Genomic DNA, 16,936 nt, shown 5'->3' with positions numbered 1-16,936 from the left:
CCCGCCGCATCTCAAGTATCATCAAGTCGCCATTAGATTTAATGTACTCGATTGTTCTTGTTACGCGGCGAAGGTATGCAGCTGGATGTTGGATTGTGCATCGCGGCGACGGGTCAATCAACCGCGGGTGTTTATACCCCCTTGAGCGACGGTCCCCGTAACAAACTGTTGACCTCGGTACAGAGGGGAACTTGCGAATCATCGAGTCGAGGGGACTCTATTTTTACATCGTTTTTTAAACCTGTGTCGTTGTTCGATTCGCTCCTGACACCATCCGTAAGTCTACACCGATTATTAACAATCAACTCTAGATCCTGTCACCGTTTGATTCTGACGAGCGGCAGAGATCCAAAATAGCAAATATTTTAAATATTTCCTTGGCAGAACGTCATTACAAGTAAAAACGAGTCTCTATTCAAGCCAGTTTTCAATGAATGTGAAGGAAATTTCTCGAAGAATGAAACGATTAGAAAATATTAATCTCTAATCGTCTCGATTACGAATGAAACCAGTATGAACGATTAAAATCTCTTTTTTGCCACCGGCGATCGTTATCGATGACGGAAGCTTAATTTTGGTTACCAGGTAACAAATGACCGTAATTTTTCTTAGTTACCAATAACCACTGTCGATATCTCGAACTTTATTTTGGTTACCGATCACCAGTATCAACGACAAAACATTTTCTGGCTCTATTCCACTATTGTTGAATCGTTATTAACATTAATTAATTAATTGGTATTCGTTGGCAACATAGAAAAGCTTAATTATAAATCTTACGTATCTTGCCAAGCAAAGAAACGATATGAAGATATCTGAAACAAAGAATAGAATAAAAGATAGTGTAATACAATATCGATACAATTGTGTTAATATGTTATGCTAATTATCAGTAATGTTAAGAACTATTACCAATAGTCGAATGTAAGCAAGAAGTATTTTCGTCGTCGATAATGGTTATCGGTAAGCAAAATAAAGTTGGTCTATCGACAAAGGTTACTGATAACCAAAAAATTCTGCTTATTTATATCGATTATTGGTAACTGGAAATTAATTTTGGTCATTTATAACGGTTATTCGTAATCGAAATTTTGTAATCAAACATATTAAGTCGATATTATTATATAGATATTTATTATAAAGATACTAAGTGTTATGACGAATATACTCGTCATGCGTAAAAAGCAGTTAAAATTTGCTGTTCAAATTGCGACTTGTGCTATCGTCAATTATCAACTATATTAAGGAAGAAGAAGTTCACTATAAATCGGTACGTTCGACGTTAAGAAGGTTTATAGTGGAAATGTGACGCTTCGTCGTGGTGACATTGACGCGCAGTCGGAATATTCGTGTGATCTTACGTGAACGTAAATTGAGAAAGAATGTCACGAAGGTTTCCAGAAACATAAAATTAGCATTTAGGTAAGGTCAAAGACGTTTCCTGCTCCATTTAAATAATTTCTTGATACATACATTATTTTTAAGAGATTTATAAACGTAGAAATTGTAGCAGCTCTGTCCTAAGACCTTTGCAAAATTAATGATGCGCTCAAGTCTGGAATAATGAAAGAAAATAGTCTTTGCAAAAATCTGTCGAATGATACGAACACATTACGTATTTTATACGAAACATTTTGAAATTTCATTAGCACGGTATAGTGAAATCCATTATAATGATTATTTTGATTAAGAATTTTTAAATTAAATGTATCAATTAAAACTAGAATTTAAATGTATGCGGAAGTTGCAAGATATTTAGTTGGAGTATATATGTTGCAGAGATAGCAAAAGTATTTAAACACGTAATCTCGTCCACGATATTTTAATAATTATTAACAATGCCTATCATATATTTAAAATGACTATTCATACCATATACAAATTACAAATAAATAAATAAATAAATACCTTACAACTTTCGTATACATTTTCAGATTAGATTCAGATTTTGTCAATATAATCTTGGCAGTCGCGTTTCGTTACGCTGCCAATCAGATAACAAAATGTTTTGTACGAAACGTACAATACGAGCACGAGAATTTTCTCTGGCTACTGTACAAATACTTTTGCCAGTTGCTGTATTCTGTAAATTGCCGTTTTTCAATAGTTTCGTTTCATTAGCGTTCTTCCATGAATTGTCGTTTTATTTCCAGTTATCAAATAGCAAACAGGCAACAGTTGCTCCGGAGGAAAGTGTATTATGTCGTGAACGTTGATGGCGAGCAATGAAGTACGAACAATTTCATTTTTACCGCCATTCGGAATAGACACGATGATTCTGTGCTCGCCTCTCTGAAACGTAGTTTAACTCTAGGGGTCTTGAATGGAGAATAATTTACTCTTTTATTGCTTCTGCACAAGAGAAACATAAATTTCAAACGCCTATTGTAAATGAGCAAATATCCGAATTGAGTTCTAAAAAAAAAAAAAGAAAAAAACAGAAGCTAGAAAAATTTCTGTTGATTCTGTTTTCGAAAAGAGTCTGTGTCACTATACTGTGTGGTATGGTAGTTGTCGATCCTACTAGTTTACGTTGCGATATCAGTGTTCGGAATTTTATTGGTGAATTTGATCAGTGCAACGTTAAAATGGTTATCTGGAATCATATTTTCTTCGAGACGGCATAACAATTGAGAAATTGGAAGGGTTTTCATAACACTAGTCGCTTTCACGACAAAGCACTTGTATGGTTGTAATAATAACGACTATATCGCGGTCGGTTAGGGACGTTGTACAAGCCTCTGGAAACAGGTGCCTGGTTAATGGCGCATAAATTTCATTCGATCGTATAAACCATTGGCGAATGACCAAGATCGGTAGAAAGTCTGAAGCTATTGTTCGAATATTGATATTGGAAGTCACGTGGAACTTGAACCGTAGCTGTACAAGCTTCTGGAACTTAGGAGAGAAACTTGAGAGTTACGGTATGTAATTCTCTCCTGTTTAGGTGTATACGAAGCAATTAATGTATATAATTAGGCGATAGACATTTCGTTTAATTATCATCGAAATGTTAAGATACGTGAACGTACACGTATGCTGCGTTACATTTCGATTTATGAAATTTTGTCTATTTTCTGCCCTTTCGTTCGTTCCGTTTGTCCATTTTTCGAGATACGTTGAGATATTGGAAAATTGTAAAATTTTAATCAATCAGGAAAAACGTGTTTTCAAGCTTGCAAGCAAAATTATATCGTGCAGTATATTGTATCGTGATGATGACTAATTATTTTTAATTAAACGAGGAAAAAATTGAGCCAAGCAAAAATGATAAAACTTTAGTCTTTTTGATTTCAAAATGGCAAATAGAAATTAGTTTTAACGAAGCAAAGCGGTGTTAGTTTCTATATTAGATCATATATATTTTGCTACTAAAAAAAGAAAAGAAAAAGAGCGGTGAGCAAAATCGATAGAAAGGTTTACGTTCTTGCGACTTAATTCTATTTAAACCTTCGTTAAAAGGAATGAAATTTGTGGAAAGTGAAGAGAAGGGGAAAAAAGATAAAAGGAAGCGAACGGGTCTGTCCATTGTCACGAAAAACGAGCCTCCTCGCCATTTCCCCTCGATGGAGCGTGCTTTCAAACCGGAAGAGATATCGGAGAGTTTAATTTATCGATCGTAGGGAATCGGCTCGTGATGCTGGGGGAATAAAACGACAGGAGCACGTACGTTCGAAGAAAGAGAGAGGAACTCTTTCTATAGCTTCGTTTCGTTAATTTGAATAAAGATCAGTTCTCGTGTAACAACTATAAGTAAACGTAACACCTGATTACACATCAGCCACGTGTTGCTGACTTTAATGACTGCCGTGTTATACTACCACGCGCTGTATACTGCACCAGCAGAGTTGAAAGTATCACTGCTAAAGCTGATTTGAAATTGTTAATTAACTCGTTACCCTCTTTATAATCTTGAAAGTAAAAGTTGACAAAGTCGAAGCGAATTTCGGATTGGCCCGTCTTCGTCCTTTCAAAATGTAAATAAGATGCAATTAATTTTTGGTAGAAACGAGATTACGCTTTTTAAAGAAAAAAAGTTGACAAAGTCGAAGCGAACTTCGGATTGGCCCGTCTTCGTACTTTCAAAATGTAAATAAGATGCAATTAATTTTTGGTAGAAACGAAATTACGCTTTTTAAAGAAGATCCAAAAGATTATTACGTTCACGTTACAGTAGAACTGTTGTTTTCCTCGTGTCTATATGACCCGGAATGACCGTTGTATCTTAATAGAGATAAAACGTTGATAATGTTTCCAACTATTTGGTTTTCCAACATAATGTACCTTTGCCTGTTATATTACTATTTATATGTTACATCATATTAGTTTATTCCAAAGGTTCCTTTCGTTTTACAAGAAAATAATGGATGCACGACATTTCTTCTTTTATGTTATTTTATTGAATCATGTATGGTCCATTCTGTTCTATTAACACGAAGACTACGACATTTGACAGATTAGATCTCATGTTTGTATAAAGATGCGTTGTTGTAAAAGACGTTTGTTGTTTGTAAAAGAAAGACACTTTTGGAACAGCCTGATATTATATATATGTCGAGTTATCATTGGGGTTACCATAGTGTTTAACGAATCTATATTTGGATTAGCCATCGTTATTATACAATAGATGATTGTTAATGGTACAAATATGACTATTACAGAATTTGACGATTAACCGTAGCGATTAGATACTCGAGGTATCTGCCAATGACAATAATCTTAGGTTCAACGGGATAACAAATGCGCTTTCTTCCAAAGTCTAAGTCGAACTGAGCTTGTCCAAAGTCTAAGTCGGACTGAGCTTGTCCAAAGTCTAAGTCGGACTGAACTTGTCCAAAGTCTAAGTCAAACTGAACTTGTCCACAGTCCAAGTAGAACTCCCACATGTACTTTTCTCTGTACTCCTCAGGTCAACCCTATTTTGAAGGGGAGCTTCAAGAATACTCCATATTTGCTACAATTACAAGCTACAACTACTCCATACCTCTGTTAGGTAAAAACGTCCATCCCGTGACCGTGGCTACCTTTTGCGACTAGATATCACTTCGAGCCCAAGCCTACTGTCATAAATGTCGGGCAAACATACTCGGATTAAACATAAACATCATAAACAGTTACTTCTAAGTTTTATTTTTTAAGAACAGCTATAATAAAAAGTCTAGACTAAAGTATTGGGGATATTCCCAAAATTCCAAAGGCCCCAATGTTTTTTCATCTCCGACACATATATATATATAATTTTTGTTTATGAGGGACCTGTTTCAAAAAAAGAGACGCGACCAAGAAGGAAGAGAGAAACATAGTGAAAGGAAGCAGATAGCAATGGCAGACGCAAAAAGATGTGGCGGAAGACCAACTAGTTTTTTTATTTGCTACAACCTGTCTAAGCGAATTAATCAGAGTATGAGTACTATACGAAGCGTGAAATCAATTACACTCGCACAATCGATACTCTCTTTCCGCTCTTTCATAGAATGCAGCCCACCTTGTTGGGCTGTTACGACCAGCGGCTTCAGTGATTAATCAAACAAGGCTATCCAGGCCTCTGGTTCACACTGCACACACAAGCTTATCGTTTCAACGTTGCATAAACCATAGTTGACAACAAAGGATCGAGTCGGATGAGTAACGATCGCGATGGTTCTCGCGCGTCTTTCGCGAACCAGGTTGATTTTAACATTTTCTTGCGCGGGAATTAAATAGAAAATCATCAAATTACGACTTGAATTTTGAAACAGTGTCTAAATGATTAAATTATATCCTTCAAGTTCCTTTTCGTAAGCGAAGCGTGAACTCGGTAGAATTTAGTAATCGATGTCGGATTGTAACTTCCACCTGTTCTTACAATTCTCATTAGTCTTTGTTACTACGTTATTATTAGACTGCGGATTTTTATGCAAGTTCGTATTTCCGAGGATATTCTTGGAGAATTAGAACTTCGGTAGGAAATTCGGCGTTGTGCAATTCTCCGCACTTTCAAATTGCGCGCTCTGGATAAATGATATCTATGGTATTAGTTTTAATTAATTGAAAACGTTCGAGTAAAATTGCAAAATAAAACAGTCATTTCAGTACAACTCAATTTTATATCATAACAGATACGCATACTCTGCGTTCGACGAGTATACTCGTCATATTCATTGCTCTTTGCCACACTTGTCATTTTAGATAAACAGATCGCAACACCTAACTGATGAAATCGTATAATAATCAAAAGCAATCAGATTTCGAAGACAATTCTAAGCCAGAGAAGCTTTCTCTCTCTTCTAGAAAATTTGATATTTGTCGCTGGTACAGTGTCTCATTTCCGAGAAGTTTTCGTGTATGTTACAACCCGATAGATCGTCTAAAACGCGAGTTAGAAATGAGATGCGTCGACGCAACTTTAGTTTGCTCCTTAACTAACCAGTTAGCTGTGGCCATCTCTTAGAAAAGCGTGTACCTAAAATGTGTCGCATTGTTCACACGATATACAGTTTTTTTTATAATAATTACAATCTTTTTATTTGTTCGTTTTATTTCCTCTTGGCCTGCGAATATTGAAAACATCTTGAGATTTACGAATATACCTTAGTTCTTACTACAATCGCAACTTAAACAGCAAATTGTAGCTCCTTTCTACGCACGACGAGTATACTCGTCGTAACAGAAAATATTGCCATTCCTTCGTAACAAGTATACTCGTCATAAGAGAAAATAGTGCTATTCCTTCGTGGCGAGTATACTCGTCGTAACAGAAAATATTGTTATTCCTTCGTGACGAGTATACTCGTCAAAAACAGTTAACTGATTAATGAGTCAAGATACACGGCATCCACTGGCCCTAACATTCGACAAACCTAAATCGATCAAACAAAATTCCACGAACGTTGCACGCGCGCGTCCAGTTTGCATAATCGGATTATGCCACTTGTGTAATAGCGATCAACACGGATATCCGGCTAACGCATGCTCCGAGAGCCGTGAACAACCAAGAAAGTGGGATTTTGAGGAAAACGTCGATGAATTTTAGTCTGCTCCAGTGCTTTCGATGCAATTTTGCACCTGGAAACACGGAAACTCGCTGCGCTTCGGGGCCAATCCGATTTTCGCCTTGTTTATCCGCGTGATAGCGATCTATATGTATAGCGACCCGAGCACGCGACTCAAACCGTACACGCGGCACTTCCTTCATATCGGAATTATGTAACACGTGTCTGCATGGTATTTCATAGGGAATAGAGACATAAATACGACGATGATGACACTTTCCTGAGTGCTTGTTCGTTGCGACTATAATCCTCGTTGGAAAAGACACTTGGATCTCTGAAATTTATTATACCGGGTGTTTCGTTCTAACGTATGAATTCCTCGTCATTCATACGACGAATTAAAATTGAAATATCTGGCAAAGTAATAGTTTCTCGGCGTAAGTAGGTTAATACTTTTTTATAGGAAATATCGAGATGGATCGTTGTATTAAAAAATATGTGAATGCATTTTGAAAGGAATAAAGTTGACCTTGAAATCTTGCCCCGTTACTGCAGAAAAAAATAATTTGCACAATACGATGTCCTGCATGACGTCGAAAGAAACAGCTTTCATTTTCCCTGTTTTTCAACGACAAAACGTTTCTTTTTCTAATTTTGATGCTTAGTAATGATTAATTATACTTTAATTATACTTAATTGTACTGTAATATTACCCGCGAGGTATTGTACCAGTTTCCAGTTAGACGAAATACTCTGTGCATGCTGGAGTGATTAATTGAGAAAAGAAATTAGGAAGATCGGAGAAAATATGTGGCAGTCGGTGAATAGGAAATTCTGGGACTATATCATTGTAAATCGTCGAGGCAGTTAATTATGATTAATTGTGTAAAACGATGAATTATCATCAACTAAGCATTGAATTAATTACGAAAAGAAATTAGAGGATACGACGGACGAAGGAACAATCTCCGGTGTTCTGTTACGATAAACAACGAACGATCTTACGCTTTGCGAATTAACTCCGATTTTGTATATCTCGCAGCTATAAACGTCTGTTAGAGTGCCGTATAAAAGGCACTGCAGCTTGTACGAGTTTTACAAGCTTTACAAGCGTGTGCACACGCCAGCTTCGCACACTGTTGCACGCTTCATGTTTAAGTACACGCTATACATTATATTTGCTCTAAACCGAGTGTCTGGTGAACGTGAAAGAGGAACTGGTAGAGAAAGACCAGTGGCAACGATCAACCTGGTAGACCGCCTCTAAACACTTGCAGAGGGAAATTGTGTCTAATTAGATCCAATTAACATCTATCCTTTCACAATGGACGATTATCTCTCTTATTGTACAAGCTTCGTTCAATCGCTTTATCGGTTATTTGTCTCGATCTTTCGAGCCTGTAAGACTAGTGTAAACATGATTTATCGCGAGCGTAGGAACGCGACAAAGACAGACAATGGGCCGTAAGATCAGTAGAAAATTACCTTTGGAATAATTTGTCGCTAATAGAGGGAAAGAAGCACAATTGTCTGTTTTAACGAGCGTAGAATTCACGCACACGGCCTTGTCCTCATTTTTCCACGATTGACCCATGGATTTTGCAACGCTTTACCGGATAACGTATAAAAAAAGGGCACGCGACTGCATAATTTTGCAGCCTGTGATCGGTGCACACGTATATCCAGCCTGTTCTCGAGGTCGATCTATGCTTTATGATCCGATTTGATCGCCAGTCGTATATCTTTCCTTATCGATACGATGTGGGTCAGAGTTACGTTTGGGGTTACGTCTCATTCGCATTGGTTCCGAGTGACAGGATTTAGCCGATCGACAGCCGCAACTGGACTGCGCCTGTGAATTTCACTTGGCGTTGGATCACATCTGGAAAACGAACCGTTTAACTTCAGCGTTGTTGTAAAATTGCGATTAAAACGAGTGCCGGATCTCGGTTAAACTCCGTATGGAATCTGAATGAAGTTCTGTTATAGGTTTAAATTGACTGATAATTAGGGTTGGGTATAGTCTGAGGGGAACCCCAAATAAAGTCTGGCATGGACTCGGTATTAGTCTATTATCTGAATTAAATCTAATATTTGGTGTAATTTAGGCTTACAGCTATAGAGTCTGTACGTGTGTGAGTAATGTGACTTAGTATCAGGTCTAACGACGAATTGCCTCACTTAGAATTAGGCCATTGGGTCTGACCTAAAGTTGGTACCAGGTCTTAGATGAACTTACAATTAATATTAGGTTTTCACGAATTTCTTTTACGATCGAAATGATAATTTGTCCAATAACCTACAGTTGGAATAATTTTCTATCCGAAGGAAAAGAGGTCTCGTTTCTCTGAATAGTATTCCCTCTTCGTTCTTAAAAGTCAACTTTTCTTCTACTTTTCTAATTAGTAAAAAGCGGATCGATCGATGAAACATTTATTGGCGATTTTTTTGAGGCAAAGTGGAATAACCGTGGTAGTCGTTAGTCGACTAATGTCATTCGCTTGAGAACACCTCGTTTCGCGATCGCAATCGGCTATAGATCGTAGTTCCATGCTGCTTTGACGTCACGGCGAATCGAGCAACGTGACTGTCGTTGATAATCGAGCAGGGAAACGCTTGTCCGCTAACAGTTTCGCCTGATTAATGGCTCTTCTTCCCTGGTCATCCATCAAACGTATGTTCACAGGTGAATTGTTGCCTGTAACTAAAATTTCAAGGCCTGGCGGACTAACTATTATCAGTTTTGTGGACGATTAGACGTTGGCCACGTATTGCAATAATTACACCTTAATCGTCAAATGCTTCCAATTAACAAAGTAGAGTAATAGCAACGACCTGTTTAAACGTTGTAATTAAGAGATATTTCATTTAGGTTCTTTAAACAAAATTGCAAAAATATATTTCCATACCACCATGTTCGATTTTAATTTTATTGACGTTATTATTGAACGTATTATTGATTACGTTCGACGTGTATACTCATCATTGCTGGATTTTAAACTACGTACCCCGCAAGCAATTTTTCAAACTAAATTCCACAAAAATGACATTTTTTTTCACGATTAATTTTACGTACATTTTCCTGAGAAATGTTGAAAAAATGACGGTGTTTCGCGTTCGTGTCTATCGTCACGTTCTACAGATAACGATTGAGTGTGTGAAGAATGTAAATGGCATAATGAACCGTGCGTGTAGCTCTTGATAGTTTGGAATACTTTCCTTGTCTCGTATTACCGTAATAACCGCTATCTTCCTACCAGAAATTTCATTGTACAGGACGATCCATTCGTGTAACTACATAGTTGGTTCTGTGCTCGAGTGTCTCTCTAATTGAAGAAGCACGCGTTTCTTCAATTTCCTGTACACGTTGGATAACGTTTTTACGCTTGTGAATGACTTAGGCTACGCCAAGGTACTCGAAAACTCGTGCACACCTTTTACGAATACATTATGCGATAAGGGAAATGTCTTGAAATTTTATTAACAAGGATCGACAGACTCGATCGTGATATTTATGCAAATTCATGATCTTTGTAAAGGCAACCAGAGGAACGGAAAAACAGAACTCGTATTATGCACATTCTGTTCATTCTTGCACCTTGCAATGTTTCATAAATACATAAACATCTACAGTCATTGTGGTTCCGATTGTAGTTGAAAACCAATCTGAAAATATATATATAGATGACACAATATTTACTATAAGTTTCTATGTTTGTCAATTAGGGAAATAACGAAACACACAGGTATTTAACCCTAAAACTACCGATAGTTAACACGAAGCTATTTCTACCAAAACCAGTGAAAATGACTGGTATTTAAAAAATTCATAATGATAGAATATTTTTATATTTATTGATTTATTACTTTCTTACAGAAGAAATAACACGTTACATACATTTTTATTATTAATCCATCTGGGATCCCTGAACGAGGGTTGACACGTTTATAAAATCGTAGAACCAGTCATTTTTACTACTGTGGTATTTCTAGCGTTAGCATCTAGCGATCCAGCGTTCGATTCGGAATTTTCCTGATAACTTTCCTGATATCGTCGTATCGAATGATGCGCGGTAAAAATTTGAAAAACGCGTGGCAAGTTGTAGAAAACGAGGAAACTGGTTAATTGGGGTTCGATAAACAGATTGCAGGACTCTTTTACACTTTGACAAATACCAGTCATTTCGTCTGCTATCGGTATAAGCAGCTTGAATACAAAATTATTTTCAGTTTGAATACATAAAAAACAAAATAGAAGTCGTTATATTATTCTTTTAGTTATCGTTTCGAAGGTCATTACATCATTGCGGAAAAAATATAACACGTAGTAGGAATTTTAAAATAAAATTAAATTGTGAAACCAGCCAATTTGACTGGTGTGGTAGTTCTAGTATTAAATAGTCAAATTACACATTCAAGTATACATTGTATGTTAAATAAGCTTCGGTATTCGGTGGAAGCGTATTTGATACTATAATAATATAATAATGAAGAAGGTTGTGTCAAAATTGTTCTATAAGAAATGACTACAAGACAGCTAGCTACTCATGCTCCGTATTAATTTTTTTTTATTAATAATATGCTCGCAGCAGATACCTTGCGACATCCATATACATTTTCAGATTAGTTTCAAATTCTATCGACATAATCATGTCACTCGTGTTGTCTCCTCGCAATACTAATGAAATTTCAAAATGTTTTACATAATACACGATATATAAATATGAAAGTTTTTCTTTGGGAAGTTTGAAATACTTTGCTGAGCGCTGTAGATGAATACAGGAAACCGTTTTATCAGACAAAGTGCGCGATAATAATCGCTGGCTGTGAAGTAGGTAAGTTGGATCAAGCGGTTTCTCATGTTTAATTAAAACGAAAGCCATAATCTCAGCCACTTCTCTGCACTTTGGCTGATCTGTATGCGTCTACAATTGTAATATCGTTCTCGGAGCAACATCTCTGGAAAACTGTAATTGTTTCACTCGATCGAGATAGTTTGGTGTACGTTTTCGATCATCGATGGAGCGTTCAGGAACCTGAAAGGAGGGAAGAAACGTTGTTTGTGCTGTTCAGTACAGATGCAGATAGTGTAACAGGATCGTTAGGGGCAATTAAAATTTCCGATTTTCACTTCTAACGAAGAAAGTGCCGAACGAATTACTCGCGTTAGTTTCTAAAATGTGCTATGATCGAAGTTATATCGTATTATTAGCTATCGATCTTATTGAGTCGAGAGCGGTGATTTCGAGTAGATTTTGCAGTTTTTGGACTGCCAAAGCTTCCCAGGACTTTTAGAGATTCGTAGAAATGTTTCCAACTCTTTGGTGAAATTTTCTGAATTTGTCGAAGGTCTTGGGAAGTATTCAGAAACTTTCAGACGTTTTCGGAGATTTTCAGAGTCCTCCAGAGATTTCTGGAGGATTCGAAAAGTCTTTGGAGACTTCCAAAAGCCTCTCAAGAGTTTTCAGAAATTCTCGGAGACTCTTAGAATCTTCCAGAAACTTTTAGAATTTTCCTTAAACTTGTATAGAACGTCAAAGACGTTTCAGAAAGTGTCAAAGACTTTCAGAATCTTTCAGAGATCATAGAATTTTTCTGGGGCTCTTAGGATCTTCGAGCAACTCGCAAACACTTTTCCCGACTTTCTGTAATCTTCTAAAACCTTTTGGAACGTATCCCGACGTCTCTTCCCTCTTCCAAAAACTCGCAGAGTCTTGAAGAGGCTGTGAAGTACTTTTAAATTGAATATACGTGGCTTTCAGTTTCACTGATATTCTCATTCATCGGTCGATGAACTTTTAAATTCTTCAGGAATATCTCGTCACTCAGCTGGTTTACATCGAAAACAAAAATGAAATTCGTAACGGATGCAACATCGTTTCCCGATACTTGCTCCACAAGAACTTTCCATCCTTTTCAGACCGGTCTCTCCCCCCTACACTGAGCATCAGTTGCAACATCGCGAGAAATCGATGTCTTTGAATCATTTTCGTTTCTAGGAAAGAGGAAAGATGGAAATAGGCTGAAATAGGATTTCTCTTTCGGCACGTGATGTATGTTATCGAGACCTATGGTAAGATGGTTCTCGTGAAAACGTGGTCTGAAATCAGGTAGATCTTCTTTTTCGATCGCGTGAAATATTTCAGGGCTCTGGAAGCATCGTTTGAGACTTTCAACACGTTCGCTGCGCATCCAACTTGTTTATTTTCTACTTGTGCTGTGCGTTAACAAAACATTTTTATACAGTATCTTCGTTTGTATTGCGAAATATCAATTATTATGAAATACTTTCTCATAATCTCGGGATTTTTAACTTACGTATCACATTGAAGACGTTAGCACGCATAATCTCGAGCGTACGTGAACGTGTCAATTGGTATGATTGTGCCATTATAACTGGTATCATCGAGACCATAACAATCTGCAGTTGGATTACTTAATTCTCGAATTTTGAACGTAATTTAATTTTATAGCCAATCTTCATCACGGAGAATATATTTATTTTCTTTTATTTTATTAATTTCATTTATTTATTTTATTTAATTCTTGTCTCTCGGCTTTGAATTTCGTCCGTCAACTGTATCAACGTTACAACAGTACATAATTTCTACTTAATACAACAACACTATTTACCACGGAGAATATAAAATACAAAGTGAAATGAAATACCCTAAATTTTAATAATCAAACATAAATTATTACAGCCATCTGTAAACCAATAATACTGTTTCATGGCTAATCTCTACTTTTATTTACAAAATACGTTACAACGAATTTCTCTTCTCGTTACTTGAAAAGTAGAAATATAAAAGCAGGGTACGTAGCGGAGAGATATTGAAAAAGAAAAACAGCGTTGTTAAGCCTCAAAGCAATTGTTTCGTTTAACAGTTGCAGTTGAGCCTCCTGCGAATAGGACACAGTTTTTTGCACAGTTTCGTTTCAAGCGACCAAAGCAACGACGATAATTATTCCGTTACGCAAAGCTGGTGCCCCGTGAAACTGCGATCTGTCGTTTCCTTATCGGTTTCTTGCAGGATTCATACAAACGAACTTTCTCCGGTCACGAAGCAACGCAGTAACGAAATTCTGATTCGATAAGCCAATCAATGACGCTGATGGTCGTACATCTTCTACCTAATCATCTTTTTATTGTGTTATTGTTGGAATAATAGAGAAAAAGAGAGAAAGAGAGAGAGAAAGGAGCAACAAGTGCGAAAGCCAAGCTTCTTCTCGCAGTAATTAGTTGGAAACCAGCGCGGAGCGTCCGTGAAGCGTTACTTTGCATTCCTGGCTTGCGATGAGCACGGGATTACGCGTGTGGCAGATTTCCAAACGATCCGCGCGTGCACATGCTGTCCGAAAGCCGCCGAAGGTCTTTGAAAGCTGCCTACATATCTGTGAAGGCCTTTGAACGTTTCCAAGAGCATGTGAAATTTGTTCAAAAGCTTTTTCTGAATTCCCTCTGAATTCCCTCTGAGGGAATTCCCTCTGAAGGTACCTACGAAGATACCTAGAAAATCACCAAGGAAGATCCCTAGGTTTCTGAAAGTCACTAGAAGATTAATTAATTACTGGATGTCATTGGAAGTCTGTAGAAAAATATTCGATATCATTTTTGGAAACTCACCGAGACTCAGAAAAGATAGTACAAGTTTCTGCGAAGGTTTCGGAAGGATCGTCAAATTTTCGAAGGCCTCTGATAGCCTGTGAAGGATCCTGAAAGCTACCGAGGCATCTGGAAATCGTTGGAAAAATTCTGAAAATTTCTGAAGGAGTTTGGAAGCTCCCGAGGACTCTGAAAATTTTTGAAGAAGTTCTGGAAACCTCTGAAGGACTGTGAAAGCATCCAACAGTTTTTAAAAGCTTATAATGGCCTTTGAAAGCTCCTTTGAAAAATTTCTACTGGCCTTCGAATGTCTCTAAAACATTCTGAACGCATCCAAAATATTCTGAAGGCTTCCAAAAATTTCTGAAAGCTCCTAAAAAATTCTGAAAGCTTCCTAAAAATTCTGAAGGCCTCGAAAAAATTCTGAAGGCCTCAAAAAAATTCTGAAGGATTCCGAAAGACACCGAAGCTTGCGAACACTTGTTAGGAGTGTCAAACAACTTTCAAATAACGTGCAAGGCGAATGAACGACATTAACATCTAGCTAGAATGAAAACTTGACCACTTAAGGCCTAAGGTCAGCGATCGAGTTGACAATATTGCTCGTAGTCGTTTTGAAAGAGCCGGGCTACGCGACACGCGTATGCGCTCTTTCGTCATTGGTCGATCGACGAAATCGCGACTACGGACGATTGGGTAATGCTCATCGCACTTACTTTCGTTTCACGTAACGTTCGTCCGTGCGTATACAGTATACGCGCACGAAATTGACCTGAAATCACGTTTTAATGCTTTCGCGGTCAATTAACAAGCGAGTTTACGTCCATCTTCGTAGAAGGATCGGTATAGCGTGACGTAAACGTCAGCTTGTGAAACTTGTCCTTATGAGGCTCTTGTTCTCCGCTCTCGCCATTACTTGTCGATAATCCTACAATCGATGGAAAATTTACGTCAATGCGCTACTAATATATGAAATATAACTCGCTTTTACTTGTATGTATTTATGATGGCGGAAAGCACGGCATACATTATTCTCAGAACTCCATTCTCCATTATCCACTTGAAAGTTAATACTGTACTTACACGATTAATTGACAAGTTATTCATAGCGGTGCTGGTGGCTGCTCGTGAAACTCCAGGAGCCTAATTGCACTTGTCATCCAAGTTACTCGTTGCAGTAACTGAGGATAAATGCTTCGTCAGATATTGAGAATCAGCCTCTGTTATCATGTACGGACCAATCGGTTGTACATACATCGAGAATCATTGAAAGGTAGCTGCATTCTTAATCAAACGGTTAAGTAATTGCAACTTTTACTTACGTTAGTCCGCCAACGTTGGACTGCGAATAATTTCTGAAATCTATGGAAACTGGCTTCATAGGTGCTGAAACTTGCAACAGGCGCCTAGGAAATTACGCACGTAGCACCCAATATGGATACGAATATGGATAGTTGAGACTTAAGAAACAACGAGGGAATGCGGACGACGAATGGATGGAAGATGGTTTATGGCAGGTCAAGGGACAGGGTACGAACGATAACGACGACGTTGAGACATGGATTTCGCAAGGGAACGCGGCAAAAATCCTGCTTTCCACCGGTTGTTTTTTCGCAATGCTCGTCGACATTCGAGTACTCCTACTACTTTTCTCTCTTGTGGTTTTTCTCTTGTTTTCCTCCAGTCTACACTACCGCTCATAAGTATCTTTATCGAATTGTAACAACAGTTTGTGAATTTGACTAGACTGTACAAATGAACGACGAACTGATAAAGGCAACGCTTCCCACGCTTTTATCGTATCATCAGGATGTATACTAATCGTGCATAAATATTTATATTTACTTAGTGCACTCTAATCGAAACACTGATATTTTTATCACATACCCGATATTATATTGTAGAAGAATCTTTCTTTGTCGTTTAATTCTTTATTTCTTTCTGTACTTTATTTCTTGTTACTTTCTTATGGATTCGACAGGATCGCACCAAGTATTCAGATACTTAAGCGCGATATACCAAGATGTATTCTACACGATGCACACAAGATACAAGATACACACTACCATTCATAAGTATCTGGATACTTGCTTCAATCCAATCGAAGCATTCATATTTTTGTTGTATATCCAACTTTACATTATAGAAAAATTTGTCTCATCGCCATTCCTATCAGGATATGCAGTGCCGTGCATAAGTATTCGTACACTCAATGTACTCCAATCGGAACCATTACGATAGAAGAATGTTTCTCTACAATTACTTCTTCACTTCTTGCAACAGAAGCAACGCTCATTACCTTTTTATGGATTCTTCTGGTTGTACGATACCGTGCATGAATGTTTGTACACTTGGCGCA

At 37.5% G+C, this 16,936-nt stretch overlaps 1 protein-coding gene and 2 long non-coding RNA genes across 4 annotated transcripts in view; 1 reads left to right on the top strand and 2 right to left on the bottom strand.

The window, feature by feature from the left end:
• The window catches only part of LOC112212091, an 18,673-nt gene extending 11,099 nt beyond the window's left edge, over window positions 1-7,574 (bottom strand). Inside the window, exons 1-2 of the long non-coding RNA XR_002945878.2 lie at window positions 7,564-7,574; window positions 7,141-7,144 (exon numbers count right to left, since the gene is read on the bottom strand). This is a non-coding gene — a long non-coding RNA (uncharacterized LOC112212091). The remainder of the gene's footprint in view (window positions 1-7,140; window positions 7,145-7,563) is intronic.
• LOC100745402 (patched domain-containing protein 3) overlaps window positions 1-16,936 on the top strand; it is a 39,952-nt gene that overhangs the window by 1,715 nt on the left and 21,301 nt on the right. The window contains exon 1 of one of the 2 annotated variants that reach the window (XR_004460943.1): window positions 255-276. The exons of the other annotated variant lie outside the window; for it this stretch is intronic. The gene's annotated coding sequence lies outside the window, so the exon portion shown is untranslated. Of the gene's footprint in view, window positions 1-254; window positions 277-16,936 lie in introns of those variants that run through there. 2 annotated transcript variants of the gene reach the window in all.
• Window positions 14,450-16,699, bottom strand: LOC112212092. Its single transcript, XR_004460945.1, has 5 exons — window positions 15,900-16,699; window positions 15,661-15,758; window positions 15,294-15,505; window positions 14,599-14,766; window positions 14,450-14,513 (listed from the first exon to the last, which is right to left on the bottom strand). It is a non-coding gene; the product is annotated as an uncharacterized LOC112212092 (long non-coding RNA).

Source organism: Bombus impatiens, unplaced genomic scaffold, assembly GCF_000188095.3.
Source record: "Bombus impatiens unplaced genomic scaffold, BIMP_2.2 scf_0107, whole genome shotgun sequence".
In the NCBI taxonomy this organism is placed as follows: Eukaryota; Metazoa; Arthropoda; class Insecta; order Hymenoptera; family Apidae; genus Bombus; species Bombus impatiens.
Note: the sequence above shows the minus strand (reverse complement) of the source record. Positions and strands in the feature narration are given on the sequence as shown.